The 18,217-nt window shown below is 44.0% G+C and overlaps 1 protein-coding gene across 2 annotated transcripts in view; it reads left to right on the forward strand.

The window, feature by feature from the left end:
* LOC139365053 (acid-sensing (proton-gated) ion channel 2) overlaps positions 1–18,217 on the forward strand; it is a 503,859-nt gene that overhangs the window by 309,130 nt on the left and 176,512 nt on the right. The gene's annotated exons all lie outside the window — the stretch shown is intronic.

The raw sequence follows: 18,217 nt of genomic DNA on the forward strand, positions 1-18,217 counted from the left end.
CCGCAGGGTTTGGAACCACAAAAAATGTCCAATCGTTTTGTTCTGAACATAACCATTATTTGTTTTGTTCCATTCCACTGTTCCGACCTGCAAAAGTTCTGATTAGTTTCGAAACAAAAAAAAGTACCAGTTTATATCGTTCCTCTCGGTTCCTTTTTAAATGTCTAAAGGAATAGTTTTTTATTACATTAGCTCAGCATTACATTTCTTTACCAATCAGTGAGGATAAGGCAGCTTGCAATAGAGGGGGCAAGCTATATTTGTTTTAGCCTAGGCAGCCAATGGTAGAGTTCTCATTGGGGCTGAACATTTTAGCCTGGTCCGACCCAAGCCCGATGAGCTGAAGCCCGAGGCCAGGCCTAGTCCGACATCCCATAAATGTAATGAGCCCGAAACCGAAACGATGTCTGATTTCGAGAAAACAGACACACCTTTCCCTAGACCATATTGCTCTTTTGTTCAAGTTAAGTAGACTATTAATTTACCATGGTTTTTACAACAACGTGAGATGTTGTTGGAAGCGAGAAGAGTGAGGAGAGAGTGAAAAGCCCAAGCCTTGTCTAAGAGAAGTGATGAGAGGGGAAAACACAACTTGAATATAATCAACAACTGTTCTTTGTGGATCTCAGGGTTTATACAGTAAGACATCCATACTGTTGTATGTGGATCACAGGGTTTATACAGTAAGACATCCATACTGTTGTATGTGGATCTCAGGGTTTATACAGTAAGACATCCATACCGTTGTATGTGGATGTCAGGGTTTATACAGTAAGACATCCATACTGTTGTATGTGGATCTCAGGGTTTATACAGTAAGACATCCATACTGTTGTATGAGGATCTCAGGGTTTATACAGTAAGACATCCATACTGTTGTATGTGGATCTCAGGGTTTACACAGTAAGACATCCATACTGTTGTATGAGGATCTCAGGGTTTATACAGTAAGACATCCATACTGTTGTATGTGGATCTCAGGGTTTATACAGTAAGACATCCATACTGTTGTATGTGGATCTCAGGGTTTACACAGTAAGACATCCATACTGTTGTATGTGGATCTCAGGGTTTATACAGTAAGACATCCATACTGTTGTATGTGGATCTCAGGGTTTATACAGTAAGACATCCATACTGTTGTATGTGGATCTCAGGGTTTACACAGTAAGACATCCATACTGTTGTATGTGGATCTCAGGGTTTATACAGTAAGACATCCATACTGTTGTATGTGGATCTCAGAGTTTATACAGTAAAACATCCATACTGTTGTATGTGGATCTCAGGGTTTATACAGTAAGACATCCATACTGTTGTATGTGGATCTCAGGGTTTATACAGTAAGACATCCATACTGTTGTATGTGGATCTCAGGGTTTATACAGTAAGACATCCATACTGTTGTATGTGGATCTCAGGGTTTATACAGTAAGACATCCATACTGTATATACAGTATCTTCAGAAATTAGACAAATGCTTCTTCTGTTGCCTGTTTTGAAGTGTGTGTTTGGTTCCGTGAGCTAATTGTTTTCGTTAGATCAGATTATCTGTGATTTCTTATCATTTATTCAACATTGTTTACACTGTTCCAAACGGTCAGAAAACAAATATTTGAATAATAGCCTACCTTTACACACATGGGTCACACAGCGCTCAATCCTCTCCTCCTTCTTGATCTCTTTCTTCTTTTTGTTGTTGTTGTTATTATCATAATTATAATATCATCAACAGTAGGCTTAGTTTTAAAATGAAATAACAAAGGCATCCTTGAATAATTAAACAAATTAACCACAACATGTCAGCAACTGTCGGAATGCAACTGTGTTTAATCTTTGTAGGCAGAAAAATGCATTTCTTCCTTAGAACAGACTCTCGAGGATTTCTTATTTGTTAGGTGTTGTTTACACTGTTCTATTTCAATGTTCAAGACTCCATGTCTAACACCTGTTTGGCAGTGGCACACAGCGCTCGGCTTACCCACCTTCTTTAGGTTCTTCTTAGGATCATTATTATTATTATTATGCAGTATTATAGTAGCCCATATAAGTACGAGTCAGTCAGTCATGACTTTAAATACAATCAAGCTTTTTATGTAGAAAATAAAATAAAACATGAAATGTTCTGCCTAATTAGGCCATGGCCTAGGCATTAAGGAAACAGAACAGAACACAACAAAATAACACATCAATTAAACAACACTGGAGCCATGGAGTCTTGAATATTGAAATAATAAATCATGTTCTGGATATTATTAGCTATAAACCAGCCTATGTCCTAATGGGTGCATGCATGTGTCAAGTGAACAGAGCATGGCAGGGAAGGCACATTTAGCAAATAGGGAATATTTTTGCATTCTCAACAAATTAGGTAACATAACTTTTCAGTCAGAGAAACAACAAGTAAGAAACTAGTGAATTACTGTAGTTAGATTGCAGCTTCAGCACCTCGGACAGCGCAATACACATGGCAGCCTGTAGCTGCTCCTGCAACTGACAGGGAGGAGAGAGAGACAAGGGTTCAGGCTGAAATTGACAACTCTAGTGCATGGGCGCTATCAGCTGACTAAGCTATAGTTGTTTACATGCACGATGGACGGACAAGTGTAGGGTGCGAGATGTGACAGCGCTAGTGGTGCCACCAGAGACTCTGGGTTCGCGCCCAGGCTCTGTCGCATCCGGCCGCGACCGGGAGGTCCGTGGGGCGACGCACAATTGATCTAGCGTCGTCCGGGTTAGGGAGGGTTTGGCAGGTAGGGATATCCTTGTCTCATCGCGCACCAGCGACTCCTGTGGCGGGCCGGGCGCAGTGCACGCTAACTAAGGTCGCCAGGTGCATGGTGTTTCCTACGACACATTGGTGCTGCTGGCTTCCGGGTTGGATGCGCGCTGTGTTAAGAAGCAGTGCGGCTTGGTTGGGTTGTGTTTCGGAGGACGCATGGCTTTCGACCTTTGTCTCTCCCGAGCCCGTACGGGAGTTGTAGCGATGAGACAAGATAGTAATTACTAATTGGATACCATGAAATTGGGGAGAAAAGAGGGTAAAAATAAATAAAAAATAGCTGTTTACAAAACAGATAAGGGGGAATTATCTCTACTTCCTTAAAGCATTCAAAAAAATAAAAGCAGGTTCTAACCAGTTCTCACAGACTATGTGTCAAAGATAGGGGAGTGATAAGAACTTTTGAACCTACAAAGACAGAACAAGAATCAGACTGTTTAGGCATTTACGGCCCCAGAGATAAGGGCCAATAACAAATCCCTCCTTGTGGGGTGTATGAAGAGGTTACTGGACAGCAGGGACAATTCCCAGTGAAAAACATTATTCAGCTCAAGCATTTTCATAGAATTTAGATTGTAACAAAACGATTTTGCCTCCAGATAACTGTTACCCAGTTTTCGCTTTGTACAGTATTTATTTATCCTGAGCAAAAATATAAATGCAACATGCAACAATTTCAAAGATTTTACGGAGTTACATTTCATACTGTATAAAGAAATCAGTAAATTGAAATGAATTCATTAGGCCCTAATCTATGAATTTCAGATGACTAGGTAGGGTCGCAACCATGGGTGGGCCAGAGAAGGCATAAGCCCATCCACTGGGGAGCCAGGCCTATTCAATCAGAATTAGATTTTCCCAACAAAGGGGCTTTATTACAGACAGACTCCTCAGTTTCATCAGCTGTTGGGGTGGCTGGTCTCAGACGATCCCGCAGGTGAAAAAGCTGGATGTGAAGGTCCTGGGCTGGCGTGGTTAGACGTGGTCTGCGGTTGTGAGGCCGGTTGGACGTACTGTACTGCCAAATTCTCTAAAACGATGTTGGAGGCGGCTTATGGTAGAGACATTAACATTAAATTACCTGGCAACAGCTCTGATGGACATTCCTACAGTCAGCATGTCAATTGCACGCTCCCTCAAAACCTGAGATCTGTGGCATTGTGTTGTGTGACAAAACTGAACATCTTAGAGTGGCCTTTTATTGTCCCCAGCACTAGGGGCACCTGTGTAATTGTCACGTCCTGACCTTAGTTCCTTTTTTATGTCTCTGTTTTAGTTTGGTCAGGGCGTGAGTTGGGGTGGGCATGCTATGTTTTTGTTCTAGGTTTTGTATTTCTGTGTTTGGCCTGGTATGGTTCCCAATCAGAGGCAGCTGTCAATCGTTGTCTCTGATTGAGAACCATACTTAGGTCGCCTGTTTTCCCACTATGATTTGTGGGTAGTTATTTTCTGTTTAGTGTGTTGCACCTGACAGAGCTGTTTCGGTTGTGCCTTTTGTTACTTTGTATTTAGTGTTCAGTTATATTAAATAAAATGCCGAACACGTACCACGCTGCACCTTGGTCCTCACCTTCTTCCACCAACGGCCATTACAGTAATGATCATGCTGTTTAGTCAGCTTCTTCAGGTGGATGGATTATCTTGGCAAAGGAGAAATGCTCACTAACAGGGAGGTAAACAAATTTGTGCACAGAATTTGAGAGAAATAATTTTTTTTGTGCATATGGAACATTTCTGGGATCTTTTATTTCCGCTCATGAAACATGGGACCAACACTTTACATGTTGCGTTTTATATTTTTGTTCAGTATAGTATCTGCTCTGTTTATTGTAGTTTCTTCTGTGCTCGTTAGGGCCTGTTCATGGTTCTGTTGATTAGAGTTGGGCAATACTGTTGAGCCATGTGGTGGCCTTGGCCTGGGAGCCATTTCATATCACAAGGTACAGTCTCTATTGCCAGCCCCATGAGAACTGTATTGCCTCTCTCTCTCTCTCTCTCTGTCTCTCTCTCCGTGTTTGTGCTTCTCATGGTGCTGTGACAGTGACAGATATTTTCTCTGAGGTGACACAAATACTCAAACACTCTTTGAAATGTTATTTTGCATTTCATTTTTCTCTTCTTATCTCCCTCCATTGGCCCTAGAGCCTGTAAAACTCACTGGAGAACAGAAAGGGTGTCAAATGAAGGTGATGCGTGCAGTACTGTGTTTGTGAAGACAGAGTGTATGTGCCCGTGTGTTCATGTGGGACTACTGCCACAGTCCTCACTGATGTGTCAATCATAATAGCACAAGTTGTAGGCTCTCAGCCACTCTCACTTCACTTTACATGTTGAGCAGCTGTGCATTAAAACCTACTAACAGAGCAATATTAACCTCCACCCCTTCAATAAATACAGTTGAATGAGTGCAAAGCAGTGGTCTCACTCTTCATGCTCCTTCATGGCCCCATTGAGATGGTCAGCCTTGTGTCCATGGCTTCATAGAAATGGATGACTTTCATTACGTTTAAACACAGCGTCCGATCAGCACTAGCGCTGTAATGATCCTGCTATCAGTCCTCTGTATCGGCGGCCTCCCAGTCCGGAACAGGACGAGGAGCAGAGCAGCACGCCGTCAAACAATGTGCTACTGAATCAGAAACATGCCCTCAGGCCAAGGCCCTGTAATAATGTTTCAAACCAATCTCAGTCATCTGGAGTGAGGTGCTCATCCTGATTGCAACACAGACATCAATTTATTTAGGATTCTCACCATGGTGGCTCCTGAAGTTTTGTGACTGAGCAATCTATACAGGGTATAGACAGGGTTGCGGACAGGGTGCGGACAGGGTATAGACAGGGTATATACAGGGTACAGGCAGTGTGTAGACAGGGTGTTTTTTATCAATTTATTTTATTTTATTTAACCTTTATTTAAATTAACTAGGCAAGTCAGTTGAGAACAAATTCTTATTTACAATGACCACCTACCCCGGTCAACCCTAACCCGGACAACGCTGGACCAATTGTGCGCCGCCCTATGAGACCCCCAATCATGGCCGGTTGTGATACAGCCTGGAATTGAACCAGGGTCTGCAGTGACGCCTCTAGCACTGAGATGCAGTGCCTTAGACCGTAACACCACTCGGGAGCCCTGCTGTAGAGAGGGTGTAGACATGGTATATAGACAGGGTATAGACAGGGTGTAGACATGGTATATAGACAGGATATAGACAGGGTGTAGACATGGTATATAGACAGGGTGTAGACATGGTATATAGACAGGGTGTAGACATGGTATATAGACAGGATATAGACAGGGTGTAGACATGGTATATAGACAGGGTGTAGACATGGTATATAGACAGGATATAGACAGGGTGTAGACATCGTATATAGACAGGGTATAGACAGGGTGTATTTGAAAATAGAAGAGAGCCGCACACTCTAGGAGCTCAGATGCAAAAATTAAATTACCAACGTTTCGACAGCCAAGCTGTCGAAACGTTGGGTGTATATCGACAGGATATAGACATGGTATATAGACAGGGTATAGACAGGGTGTGGACATTGTATATAGACAGGATATAGACAGGATATAGACATGGTGTAGACATGGTATATAAACAGGGTATAGACAGGGTGTGGACATGGTATATAGACAGGATATAGACAGGGTGTAGACATGGTATATAGACAGGGTATAGACAGGGTATAGATGACTTCAAGCCAGTTCTCTCAGGATGTAAGTGGCTGTGTTTGATTTTGACTTTGTATGTGTGAAGATGTCCGTTACAGTCAGACTGTGTGAAGATGTCCGTTACAGTCAGACTGTGTGAAGATGCCAATCTGCAGTCACTGTTTAGTCATTTCTGCGTCTGTTTCTCTTTGTGTCCACAGAGCCTTGTGCCTGGATTGGGTTGTGTTGGTTGTATCGGTGGTGTGGGTGTCGTTCTTTGCATGCACAGTATGTAGCATTGAGCCGTGGTTGAGTTGTATTGTAATGGTGGTGGGTGTGTTTCTCAGCTGGCTGTGTGTTTAAGCCTACTGTACAGTAGTGATTGATCTCAGTCTCCTGAGCCAGTGGGATTCCAGTGAGGCTCTCCTCTCTCCTCTCCATCCACTGTTATAACACAGGAGGAAGCCTGATGTGATGTCTGTAACTGGCCCCCTCAGTGTCAGTGTGCACATCTCATAATTTTATTTTTGATTTTTATTTCACCTTTATTTAACCAGGTAGGCTAGTTGAGAACAAGTTCTCATTTGCAACTGCGACCTGGCCAAGATAAAGCATAGCAGTGTGAACAGACAACACAGAGTTACACATGGAGTAAACAATTAACAAAATTAGACCATCAGTGCATCAGAAAAAGGCTTCCCTCAGGCCAAATCATATATATATATATATACACACACACACACAGTGGGGCAAAAAGTATTTAGTCAGCCGCCAATTGTGCAAGAGGCCTGTAATTTTCATCATAGGTACACTTCAACTATGACAAACAAATTGAGATAACAAAAGTTTATCTCAATACTTTGTTATATACCCTTTGTTGGCAATGACAGATGTCAAACATTTTCTGTAAGTCTTCACAAGATTTTCACACACTGTTGCTGGTATTTTGGCCCATTCCTCCATGCAGATCTCCTCTAGAGCAGTGATGTTTTGGGGCTGTTGCTGGGCAACACAGACTTTCAACTCCCTCCAAAGATTTTCTATGGGGTTGAGATCTGGAGACTGGCTAGGCCACTCCAGGACCTTGAAATGCTTCTTACGAAGCCACTCCTTCGTTGCCCAGGCGGTGTGTTTGGGATCATTGTCATCTTGAATGCCCTTGCTGATGGAAGGAGGTTTTCACTGAAAATCTCACGATACATGGCCCCATTCATTCTTTCCTTTAAACAGATCAGTCGTCCTGGTCCCTTTGCAGAAAAACAGCCCCAAAGCATGATGTTTCCACCCCCATGCTTCACAGTAGGTATGGTGTTCTTTGGATGCAACTCAGCATTCTTTGTCCTCCAAACACGACGAGTTGAGTTTTTACCAAAAAGTTATATTTTGGTTTGATCTGACTATATGACATTCTCCCAATCTTCTTCTGGATCATCCAAATGCTCTCTAGCAAACTTCAGACGGGCCTGGACATGTACTGGCTTAAGCAGGGGGACACGTCTGGCACTGCAGGATTTGAGTCCCTGGCAGCGTAGTGTGTTACTGATGGTAGGCTTTGTTACTTTGGTCCCAGCTCTCTGCAGGTCATTCACTAGGTCCCCCCGTGTGGTTCTGGGATTTTTGCTCACCGTTCTTGTGATCATTTTGACCCCACGGGGTGAGATCTTTCGTGGAGCCCCAGATCGAGGGAGATTATCAGTGGTCTTGTATGTCTTCCATTTCCTAATAATTGCTCCCACAGTTGATTTCTTCAAACCAAGCTGCTTACCTATTGCAGATTCAGTCTTCCCAGCCTGGTGCAGGTCGACAATTTTGTTTCTGGTGTCCTTTGACAGCTCTTTGGTCTTGGCCATAGTGGAGTTTGGAGTGTGACTGTTTGAGGTTGTGGACAGGTGTCTTTTATACTGATAACAAGTTCAAACAGGTGCCATTAATACAGGTAACGAGTGAAGGACAGAGGAGCCTCTTAAAGAAGAAGTTACAGGTCTGTGAGAGCCAGAAATCTTGCTTGTTTGTAGGTGACCAAATACTTATTTTCCATCATAATTTGCAAATAAATTCATAAAAATCCTACAATGTGATTTTCTGGATTTTTTTCCCTCATTTTGTCTGTCATAGTTGAAGTGTACCTATGGTGAAAATTACAGGCCTCTCTCATCTTTTTAAGTGGGAGAACTTGCACAATTGGTGGCTGACTAAATACTGTTTTGCCCCACTGTAGAGAGAGAGAGAGAGAGAGAGAGAGAGAGAGAGAGAGAGAGAGAGAGAGAGAGAGAGAGAGAGAGAGAGAGAGAGAGAGAGAGAGAGAGAGAGAGAGAGAAGCAGACAGGTGAGAGAATTTAAATGCGGGACCATAATTCTGCCCAAACTTCGGTGGTAGCCTCCCTTGTGCCAAATCTATCACAGTGAACAGGAGCTAAGGGACAGCTCCCTGATCAATAAATCCATTAGATGTTTGCTATAGTTTATGGAGGTCCATTTCCCTCTCCCCCTCAGCCTTACGTCACAGATAGAAATATACACTGAACCAAACCACACTATTCCCCACTTCATTGTCAAGGATTATTGAGCCACAGTGATCTTTCTGCCATTGAAATCCCTTAGCGGGCCGCTTTAGTGTTTTTTTGTGCCGCCTATGTCCAAACAGTGGCTAAAAAAGTAAATGTCAAGCCCTGCACATTGACTCACAGATGTGTGGAAGGAAGCTCATTGCCATTCACTCCCAGGGCTCTATTTTTGTCTGGCATTAAGTCAGCGCAATTGTCAAACGCACGCTCGCAATGTCTGAAATGGGGGCCTCTAAGGTTCAGCCACACCCATTGCCACGCCCCCTGCCACGCCCACCCACCTAAACCCATAAGACCCATAACCCCATAAACTCCCAGATGGCCTTAGCATCCCCCAAATGATGATGTGTATCATACCTGATCAAAGCTGTGCAGACGTAGTAGATAATCCATTATCTACTGTATATCACATGTACAGATCTATACCCTACCTAACCAAGTCCCTGTGTGAAACAGATGTGGCACCTCAGATGATACATTCAAACAATGCTCAGAGATGGAGATTACTAGCCAATCAAGCACTCTCAGCAGGACATATAACACTTCTGCCTTGCCTAACCACTATAATCTATCAGCTATGTCCCTGGAGAAGTCTTAGAACGACGGTAACTTATTAACAGCTCTGCTGCTGTGTGTGTGTGTGTGTGTGTGTGTGTGTGTGTGTGTGTGTGTGTGTGTGTGTGTGTGTGTGTGTGTGTGTGTGTGTGTGTGTGTGTGTGTGTGGCAATGTGTGTGTGTGTGTGTGTGTGGCAAAGGCCTGTATGATTCAGTTAGTTATCGGTGTAGACGTGAATCGATTTTTCCTCATTGCAAGCCATTTTTCCATAATATTTCTTAATATTAAGAGGCTTTGTGGATAATTTGTGGATAATTCATTTTATAGAGGCAGGGTAAACACAGTGCCTCAGAGTGATCTATGTTCTAGATGGAGAAATGAAAGCCCATATTCACTGAGTGGATTGCCATGAAGTCACAAAGTTACCCCAGTCACAGTACCTTGAATAAGCTCTTGCACTGCACCTCAAGTCTAACCTCAAACAATATAATTTTTTCTAACTTTTTTGTGCAAATGTCAGCTTGGTTTTTCACATCTCTTATGAAGCCTACTGTTGCCACTGTTTCTTTGTATAGCAGAAAGCTTCCTCTACCTGTTGTTTCCCAGACTAAGTCAATCACCTCTCTGTTTGGACATGAAGACAGTGTGAGGTGATTGACATGGCCCTGTTTAAACATGAAGGCAGTGTAAGGTGATTGACATGTTCCTGTTTAGACATGAAGGCAGTGTGAGGTGAGTGACATGGCCCTGTTTGGACATGAAGGCAGTGTGAGGTGATTGACATGGCCCTGTTTTGGACATGAAGGCAGTGTGAGGTGATTGACATGGCCCTGTTTGGACATGAAGGCAGTGTGAGGTGATTGACATGGCCCTGTTTAGACATGAAGGCAGTGTGAGGTGATTGACATGGCCCTGTTTGGACATGAAGGCAGTGTGAGGTGAGTGACATGGCCCTGTTTAGACATGAAGGCAGTGTGAGGTGATTGACATGGCCCTGTTTGGACATGAAGGCAGTGTGAGGTGAGTGACATGGCCCTTGTTGGACATGAAGACAGTGTGAGGTGATTGACATGGCCCTGTTTGGACAAAGCTAGTCCAGTTACCATGGGGCCTGTGAGAGCAAGCGATGGCATTTAAAAAACACCTGGTTAAGAAAGCCAAGCTCTCCTTTGGTCTTTCGTCATTGACCTTTCAGTGGGGCGCTGTACAACACACCATAAACTATTGATCTTGCCTAGAGTAAACAACGCTGCCAGTCAGGGGGAGCTGTAGCTCCAGCAGCCCCCGTCCACAGCAATCTCATTAACACAGCAAGCCCTCTGTCCTCCATGCCCAGCCCCCAATCCAATTTTCATCTGGAAAATAGAAACACAGAAGTCCACTGAGATCACCAGGTCCAGCTGCCTGCCGTCTAGCTAATAGTAAAATCTATACCATTGACATGTGTTACGGACGGCGTGATGCTCAGGCTGCTGGTCATTTATATGCTAGTAGGAGTGAGGCTCAGGCTGCTGGTCATTTACAGTTGAAGTCGGAAGTTTACATACATTTAGGTTGGAGTCATTAAAACTCGTTTTTCAACCACTCCCCAAATGTCTTGTTAACAAAACTATAGTTTTGGCAAGTCGGTTAGGACATCTACTTTGTGCATGACACAAGTCATTTTTCCAACAATTGTTTACAGACAGATTATTTCACTTATAATTCACTGTATCAGAATTCCAGTGAGTCAGAGGTTACATACACTAAGTTGACTGTGCCTTTAAACAGCTTGGAAAATTCCAGAAAATTATGTCATGGCTTTAGAAGCTTCTGAAAGGCTAATTGACATCATTTGAGTCAGTTGGAGGTGTACCTGTGGATTTATTTCAAGGCCTACCTTCAAACTCAGTGCCTCTTTGCTTGACATCATGGGAATATCAAAAGAAATCAGCCAAGACCTCAGAAAAAAATTGTAGACCTCCCAAAGTCTGGTTCATCCTTGGGAGTAATTTCCAAACGCCTGAAGGTACCACGTTCATCTGTACAAACAATAATACGCAAGTATAAACACCATGGGACCACGCAGCCGTCATACCGCCCAGGAAGGAGACGCGTTCTGTCTCCTAGAGGTGCGAAAAGTGCAAATCAGAACAACATTAAAAGAACAACATAAAGAACAACATTAAAGGACATTGTGAAGATGCTGGAGGAAACAGGTACAAAAGTATATATAACCAGAGTAAAACAAGTCCTATATCGACATAACCTGAAAAGCCGCTCAGCAAGGAAGAAGACACTGCTCCAAAACCGCCACAAAAAAAGCCAGACTACGGTTTGCAACTGCACACGGGGACAAAGATCGTACTTTTTGGAGAAATGTCCTCTGGTCTGATGAAACAAAAATAGATCTGTTTGGCCATAATGACCATCGTTATATTTGGAAGAAAAAGGGGGAGGCTTGCAAGCCGAAGAACACCATCCCAACCGTGAGGCACGGGGGTGGCAGCATCATGTTGTGGGGGTGCTTTGCTGCAGGAGGGACGGGTGCACTTCACAAAATAGATGGCATCATGAGGATGGAAAATTATGTGGATATATTGAAGCAACATCTTAAGACATCAGTCAGGAAGTTATAGCTTGGTTGCAAATGGGTCTTTCAAATGGACAATGAACCCAAGCATACTTCCAACGTTGTGGTAAAATGGCTTAAGGACAACAAAGTCAAGGTATTGGAGTGGCCCTCACAAAGCCCTAACCTCAATCCTATAGAAACTGTGTTGGCAGAACTGAAAAAAGCGTGTGCGAGTGTTACGCCCCTGAAAACAGGGGAGAAATAATCACGAGAGTGATACGGTGTTGTTTTCTCAATTCAACTTTTAGTGCAATGAGAAAAGACCGCGATTTCCCCAGGAATATGGGTGGAGACCAGAGCAATCGATCTCAGGCTCATAGATTAAGAGCATTTAGTAGATCACAGATTAACACTTTTAGGCACCACAAAATAAAGTAATCAATATAACGTTTACACATTACTCTCACAATTCGTACCCTTTGTACGCTTGACGGATTTTAACTTTAACACAATTATATGAATGTTATCAATCTCTATCAACTAATACTGAATGCATGATCTTTTTAACCTTAGATGTTTTAAGATCCTCACATACTATGAACTTACTACTACTTTTTAATGTATAACAGGCTATGAATATTTCCTTTAACCTGTCACACTCTCCCCGACAAAATAAATGTTGTCCCAACATTACCAACATTGTCTTCTTCAACAGTCCGTATGCACTGGACCTAGAAAATCCTCTTCTGTAAGGTAGTACTTGAGCAGAGGTCAAGGGTCACAGTTCAAATATAACTAACAAGTTATATTCACAGTCCATATCTGTTGACCAGCTATATAACATAAGCAGTCTTTTCTCATACTATTGATCAACAGTCCATCAATTTTAATGATCTATATGCATAGTCTGCAAATTGTCTCTTTTGACAGTCTGTGAAATCAGACAGTAGTCCATGGTCAAACATGTCAACTCTGTAGCCTCATGTTTGCTGAAGCCCATACATGTAAGGTGGCTGAAAGTAACATTGCTGTAGTGATGGCAGCCATGGAACCAGTCCTGGTGCAGAGTAGACAGGGAACAACTGTGGCTGTGGCTGGATACTGTAGCAGGAAGGGATACCAAGCTGATCATAGGTGATACGTCTTGGAGGGTGTCTCTCTCTTTGTGGCAGCTGGTAGGCTGGTTCCACAGGTTCAGCAGCATCCGTTAATGAAGGAAAGGCACTTGGTTGACGATCATCAGGCAAATTTTCAGCAGGCAAGTTCATCTCCTCTGCAGGCAGATCTTTAACTGTTGTTGTCTCCTCCAGCCACTTTTCAACAAGAGGCTGTGCTGGTAGCGTATCAGGGACTGGCACTGCAACTGTCTGTTTCACTGTTGGGGGCCTGTGTTCCCACTCTCTCGCTGGTTCAGCATTCCTCTCCTCGGGTACTGTAGGAGATGTGGGAACCTGTAGTGGCTCATGATGAAGGTCATATTCATCAGAATCTAGAGGCTGTGATGCAGGCTGGTGTCTCCTCGTTTTCTGACTTTTGTCCACTTTGGTCATTTCTGGTTGTGTCTCAAAAGTGGTCACAGGACATGAGCAGGTTTCTGTGCAGGACCCTGGAGCGTCCCCTACCCTTTTCTGGTCTCAATTCATAAATCGGCAGGTCTGAACCCATTTGTCTCACCACTGTGTGAATTGTATCTTCCCAATAGTTACGAAGTTTTCCTGGTCCTCCTCTTGGTGTCAGGTTTTTAATCAGAACTCGCTCGCCAGGCTGTAGCACTGAACTCCTAACTTTAGTGTCATAGCACTTCTTACTTCTTTCAGCGGCTTTCTGAGCATTTTCATTTGCAATGGCGTATGCTTCTTCCATCCCTCATTTCCAGTTCTCCAAGTAGTCTCGCTGGTTACTGGAACCTGCCTCTGTGCACAATCCAAAGAGCATATCAACTGGAAGCCTGGGTGATCTCCCAAACAGAAGATAAAATGGTGAATAGCCAGTCACTTCGCAACGGGTGCAGTTATAGGCATAAACCAGTTTGTTCAGAGACTCCTTCCAATTTGACTTTTGTGTCTCAGTTAGTGTCTTCAACATTTGCAACAATGTTCTGTTCATGCGTTCCGCTTGACCGTTTCCCATCGGGTGATAGGGTGTTGTCCTGGACCCCGCCATGCCACTGAGTTTCTTTAACTGATGGAACAACTGATTTTCAAATTCTCCCCCTTGGTCATGGTGGATGCGGGATGGGAACCCAAACTTCAGGGCAAAGTCATTGAAGATGAGATTTGCAGCAGTTTTACCTGACTTTGACGTGGTGGCGTAGGCTTGAGTGAAACGTGTAAAATGATCAACAATCACGAGGATGTACTCATATCCCCCTTTGCATCTGTCGAGATGAAGGAAGTCTATACATACCAGTTCAAATGGCTGTGTTGTCACAATGTTTGTCAGACATCTTGTTTCATGGGCTGGCTTTTTCTGCTTGACACAGCTACAAGTTTTAGTCACATAGTGCTCGATGTCAGATTGCATATATGGCCAGAAGAAGCGGTCACGTACTAGTGATACAGTGCGGTCAGTACCTTGGTGTCCCATGTTATTGTGCAACTCTTCCATCACTTTACCTTTGTACTGCTCTGGTAGAACTAACTGCTTGCGGGCTGTAGTGATTCTGTACAGAATGCCATCACTGTCTATTGTCAATTTGTCCCATTCTCTGAATAGGCATTTTGTCTTTGGACTGGATTGATTTTGCTCTTTAACTGGCGGTTTGGAACCAGACAGTTTGAAATTGAGCACAGGACGGATGACCGGATCAGATTCTTGTGCTTCTCTTATCCCATCTTTTGGGATCGAGCTGGTTGTTGCAGTGGTTGTCTCACCTTCAGCTGATACTGACATAGATGCAGCGGAAAGTGACCAAGGTACAACAGCCTCTTTCTGTACCTCAACTGCTTGTATCGTGGCGGTAATGGTGTCTGGTGGAAGCTCCTCAGAACATTCTCTCATCAGTGACTCTACATCCAGTGGCATCCTTGACAAAGCATCTGCATCACCGTTCTCTCTGCCTGGCCTGTACTTTATTGTAAAGTGGAAATCAGCCATGTCTGCAACCCACCTGGAAGTGGTTGCGTTCAGTTTTGCAGTAGACAGAATGTAGCAGAGCGGGTTGTTATCGCTGCATACAGTGAAGGTTGGAGCATAGTACAAATAATCATGGAACTTATCAGTGATTGCCCATTTTAGAGCTAGAAATTCTAGCTTGCTCGAGTGGTAGTGATAGTTCTTCTCAGCTGCTGTTAAGGTTCGAGAGCCATAAGCAATGACCCTAAGCTTCCCATCTTGCTTTTGATAAAGAACTGCTCCCAAGCCTTGGTGTGACGCATCAGTGTGTACAACAAATGGCTGAGTGAAATCAGGGAAACCTAAAACTGGTGGGTGAAGCAAACACTCAATCAGCTGTTCAAGTGCCTGTTGATGCTGGTCAGTCCACAGGATTGGCTTGTTTGAGGGCACCACATGACTTACTTTCTTTGTTTTTGTTTTCCGTGGGTGGTCAGGTAATTTCTCTGAATCTGCTTTCAGGAAGTCCTACAGGCAGCTGGCACTCCTAGAAAAGTCTTTGATGTACTGTCTGTAGTAAGTGAGTAAACCAAGCATTTTTCTGAGCTGGCCCACAGTCTCTGGTCTGATTTCTTTCAATGATCTTACTGCTTCAAAATCGGCTGGGTCAACTCGGCTGCCCTCTGCAGACACTATTCTACCCAAATAACGGACCTGGGGTTTAAAGAGATCACACTTACTTGGTTTGAGTTTAATGCCATACTCTCTGAGACGCTGCAAAACTTTTCGCACATCATTCACATGGCTGTCGAATGTTTTACTGAAAACTAGTGTGTCGTCCAGATAAGGAATGCAGATGTTATCCCGGAGCCCTTCCAAACACTCCTCCATACACCGCTGAAAAGCTGCAGGAGCGTTCATGAGGCCGAATGGCATACGTATCCACTCATAGAGTCCCCACGGGGTCACAAATGCTGTCAGTGGTCTGCTTTCTTCAGAGATGAACCCCTGGTGATACGCTTTTCCCTGATCTAAGAGGGAGAACCAGGAATTACCACCTAAACTGTCCATGATGTCTTGGACCCGAGGGATGGGCTGGCGGTCGGGATATGTCTTTCTGTTCAGGTCTCTGTAATCTATACACAACCGGGGGGTCCCGTCCTTCTTACGAACGCACACGACAGGTGAAGAATATGAAGAGTTTGACTTCCTAACCCAGCCCTGGACTATGAAGTCATAAAGGTAACCCTTCATCTCCTGATACAGTGGCCTGGGCACTGACATGTATGTGCACTTTACTGTTTCAGAGTCCTTTAGAGAAATAGTCATTTTCAATCGTTCAATGCAGCCAATGTCATTGTCTGATCTGGAGAAGGAGTGACACTCTTCTCTAAGCATTTGCCTAACAACCTCTCTCTGCTCTTTGGTTAGGTGAGTTAAACCTACTGGTGGATCCCACTGTTCAGTAGCAGTACATGGGGTTCGAACGCTGGTGTGATTCACTGTGGCTGGGGTGACAGTTTTTTCAAAGACTTGGGCAGGTAACACAGTCATAATGGTTTGTACTGTACCGATTATTGTGCGTCCTAGCAGGGCAATGTCTTGGTCAGTCGGGTTAGAGACATCAAGCAGGATAACTGGAAAAACACCTTTCCTGACTCTGACTAGTGTGTCAAAGAACTCAAGGTCGTCTGGCCACTGCGGGTTCAGGTCTGGCTGGAAAAGCATTGTCATGTCATCTTTGAAAGGCTGGGAAGCTACACGGCACTCAATCTGAATGCTACTGTGTTTTGGTACAGCAACCTTCTCTTTCTTGGTTTTCACTGCATATTCATCTGTCTGTTCTGCTCTAACAGCCTGTATAAAAGCTCTCACCTTGTTTCTTTTAAGGCTTGGGAAAGCTGTTTTTACTGTACTGTATCTTTTAGTCTTTTCAGTCATTGTCAGGATGTGCTCGATAACATTGAAACCTATGATGGGATGAGATAGGTGACAGCTTTCATTACCAGCACCGGGATGATCAGTTCCTTTGTTTGGTCAGTTTCAGAGGCTAGCCGAAAAGCTGTTTCAATCCATCCCAGGTACGTCCCAGGTAATGTTGGTTTTGACATACTTTGGAACAGTACAGTGTCTCTTTACATGATGAACATTGTTTCATTGTTCTCAAATTACTCTTCTCTGGCACAATTTGCACATTTCTGGGACTTTTTGGTAGCTACGGTTAACACTCGTCCCTCAGCGGTAACCCGTTTCCGTTTAAAGGGGCCTCCCTTGATGGTCTGGCTCCCCGGATTTTACATCCAGCGTGAAAATATTCTCCACTCCCACATCGGAAGCAGTGTATGCAGCATGCATCTGCTCTGGCCTGCTGGCAGACAAAACACCTCCTTGGAGCTTGAGCAGAGCGGTTGGTATACCGGTTAGGTGCATATTGATGCTGCGCAGGGTCAGGTGCTTGGGACCGACTGTAGTTGCTGTAATACTGCCGCTAGGAAACAGGTGGCTGGGGGTCCCTATCTGGCCTCCTAACTGGGGGTGGGGCATAGGCACAAGGCGGTGACTGAAACATAGGCTGCTGTAATGTCTCCTTAATCTGAGCAATCTCTGCACTGAGACCTTTTAGAGAAGCTACACCTGTCTTAAGTTCAGCTAACTCTGTTAACAGTTCAGCGGGTATCTTAGCTTTGGCTTCCTTCACAGGACACTTTGCAGATGGCGTATCTTCTAACTGGACTTCACTTACAGTTGTAGCAGGCTGTGGGGCATTAAACTGCTTTTTCTTTCGTCTTTCTATCTCATTAGCACAAGCAATGTTAAGCTTCTCTAGCAAAACCTCATCTGATGTTTCGCTCTCTAGCAGGAGAGGCTGCATGTCTATCCTGATACTGTCAATCTGGAGACCTGTAAGGACTGTGTGTAAAGACATGCTCTGGACTAGAGCAGGGTCATACTTAAGTCCTGATTCTGACTCCTGGGATGCAAACAGTACTTTCTGCCTCAAATCTAAGACGCGCATCAGGAAGCTTTGAGGGGTCTCCTTGCTATGCTG

This window comes from Oncorhynchus clarkii, chromosome 13, assembly GCF_045791955.1.
Source record: "Oncorhynchus clarkii lewisi isolate Uvic-CL-2024 chromosome 13, UVic_Ocla_1.0, whole genome shotgun sequence".
Lineage (NCBI taxonomy): Eukaryota > Metazoa > Chordata > Actinopteri > Salmoniformes > Salmonidae > Oncorhynchus > Oncorhynchus clarkii.